This window comes from Galeopterus variegatus, unplaced genomic scaffold (genome assembly GCF_000696425.1).
Source record: "Galeopterus variegatus unplaced genomic scaffold, G_variegatus-3.0.2 Scaffold1806, whole genome shotgun sequence".
Lineage (NCBI taxonomy): Eukaryota > Metazoa > Chordata > Mammalia > Dermoptera > Cynocephalidae > Galeopterus > Galeopterus variegatus.
Window position 1 is genome coordinate 81,404 of NW_007727917.1, and position 3,258 is coordinate 84,661.

Below are 3,258 nucleotides of genomic sequence, written 5' to 3' on the forward strand. Positions count from 1 at the left end.
CTTCTCATGTAACATCAAGTGGTATTCCAAAAGTGCCCACCCTTCATACCTCAAGGAAACCTATTTAGCAAATTATTACACTATGTGCAGAATTGTGACCTCCTCATTTATTTCCAACCCAAAATAAGACACATGATTGATCTGTTCTGGAGGAAAAGGAGACAATCTTGAAATTAAATGTTTAACTAACACCTTGGTGTATGAGCTCATAAACTAATATCAGTAATGTTGAACACTAAATTAAGATAGGCAATAAAAACCTTTCCACTTCCCCTCCAAATACCATGGATAGAGGCATGTATAAGGTCACATTGTAGTCTTCACTTCTTAAAAGGATGAAGACATTGAGAAACTTTGCTACAGTTTATTGAAGAGTTCACAACACACAGTAAAGAAGGGTTGGCCTTTTGGGGTCCTGAGGCATGGGTCTGGGGACCGGACCCTCCTCCCACCACCAGGCACACTGCTGCTGACATCAGCTACTAGGTAAGGAGCATGCCAAAAACATCACCTCCATGTGGGTGGCCCACCTACCACAGGAAACATGGCTGCTGAAAAAATGGCTAGACATCACGACCACCATGCAAATGGTCCACCAGCCACTGGAGCGCATTGACACAGGGAGAGTCACCAGCAGAGACCAAAGAAAAGAAGAGGATGGCTCTCTCCACAAAGCCCATTCCAGAGTGACGGAAGAAGCATCTGCTCTAAGATAATAATGGGAGACCTGATCACACCTCTCAGCATTGGACAGATCATCTAGGCAACGAATCAAATCAGATTCTTTCAGAAGGAGAGAAGAAATCTAGGGTTATCAGTGGTGGGAGTGGGGAGGGAGGAGGGGATAGGGAGAGATTGGACAAGGGGCATAAAGAATAAGTACAATTTGTAACAATATACATACTAGTAATATTAATTTAACATATGTCAACATTGAACCCCCAAAATATGTATAATCAATTATGATTCAATAAAAATTGATTAATTAATTTTTAAAAACTCAAACACCTTAGCATGGCATACAAAGCCCCTGTCTTGGGCTATTTCCCCCCCACCCCCCAGCTTTTACTCCATGCTCCCATCATAATGAATCATTGCAGCTCCCAGAATTCTCCATGCTCTCTCCAGCTGCCATGGCTTGGCTTATGCTGTCCCCTCCACCTGGAGCTCGCTTCCTTCCACTGATTGCTTGGGTACGTCTCCTGGGTAAACTTATTTAATCCTCAAGCTGAGCTGTTTCTTCTCCAGAAAGCTTCCCTAGCCTCACCAATCTGGGCTGGGGTCCCCTCCTCTCTGTTCCTGCGGCATTGATTCATACTTGTATTTAGACCTTATCACACCATACCATACCTGCCTACCTATAGAAAATGAAGTTGGACCTAATTTCTTTCATATAGAATTTTATAAGAGGAAATAGTATATGAAAGTATGTAAAAAATACTAAAAAGTACATAAATATAATCAAAAGACTCTGTAAAACCCTTTCCCCTCCCCTACAGCCCCTGAGCCTTTCTTTCCTCTTTTCCCCGTGGTCTCTTGCAAGACCTTTGGGCATACCCTTTGTGTCTAGGACCCCTCTAAGATCATGAACCAGAGGTTCTGGCATCACCTCTGCTCACACCGCATTGGCCACACCCAGCTGCAAAAGAGACGGGAAATGCAGTCTCTGGTTACATGGCCACACGCCAAGCTACACTCAAGGGTTCTCACACTAAAAGAAGAAAAAGGAAGAGGAGAAAGAGAAAGGAAGAGTAGATACTGGAGGATACTAACAGTGAGTAACTTAAATAGTGAGAAAAGACTAATGGATGTAGAGGAAATACAGAAGTTTACAAAAACAGAAACCAAGAAATATTTTGAACAAAATTTCCAGTCATCTACTATAGGAAGAAGTGACTGGAGAATTGGAAAAATGAGGAATCAGAACTCAACTATGTTAAATATGCTCCTATTTTATAGGAACTGATAACTTATCTCTCAAATTTAAAACATGAGCTTTAGACATAACAGTCTCTGAGCTTTTAAACCTCTTGGCTATAAATTAGTAGATATGCATCTGCTCCGCTTGTGAAACTTTTCTCTTGGCAGGCAGAAGAAGAGCTCGGCACATGCAAAGTAGTTTCCTGAGGTTAGAAGCAGTAAAAGTAACGATTGCAACAGAACTACATACTCTGCCAAAACTTAGTAAATTCACTAATTTCCCCGATGGCTTCTGTACTTGCTCAGTTTCTGAACAGCATGATCCTAAAAGAAGCAATATATTACTTAAAAATGAACCTTGAGGATCACATATAAATATATTTTACAACAACTGACCTAAACTTTGATTTCTAAAGTACCTGGGCCTTTGGTTTTCACTTGCCTATTCATGTCAAAAAGCATTTCCTTAGAAGATATAACAACTACAATTACTTGAAGTTGATATGACAAGCAAACAGAAAGGACATTGTTGGGTGGGAGGGAGGAGAGGGAGGAGGCAGGGAGGTTTTGGTAAGGGGCTATAATAATCAACCACAATGTATATCGACAAAATAAAATTTAAAAAATAAATAAATAAATAAATAAATAAATAAAAATATAAGGCAACAAAAAGCATTTCCTTGTTACTCTATGTGCTGTTTACTGGCATGGCTCTCAATTGGTCACAGTTGCTGGTCTCTATAAACTTAAGGCAGGTCATCCTTAGGAGTGTGTGCAACTCACCTTCAGAAATCACAGGAAAGAGAAAGAGCAGGAGAAAGGCTGGTATGGCAGAAATCAACCTTAAGATCTACTAGGAGGACTTCGTAGATGTTTCCAAGAAAGTATTTTTTTGTTTGGGATTACCATTTGAGTTATGCGAATTGCCCTCTGTAATGTGGCTGGGCTCCATACAATCAGTTGAAGGCCTTAAGAAAAAGACTGACCTCCCCCAAGGAGGAAATTCTGCCAGCAGACTGCCCTCAACTCAAACTGCAACTTGTCCCTGGATCTCCAGCTTGCCAGCCTACCCTACAGATTTTGGACTTGCCAGCCTCCATAGTCATGTGAGCCAATTTCTCAAAATAAACCTCTCTCTTTACACACACACACACACACACACACACACACACACACACACACCCTATTGGTCCTGTTTCTCTGAAGAACCCTAACTAATAACGTAATAGAAAAACAAGGTGGTACTAAAATACTAGACAACAATAACTTATAATAAAAAGGGGCCTAAACTTATAAGGTTGATGTAACATTCATGAGAAGTGTAGATATATTGAGCAG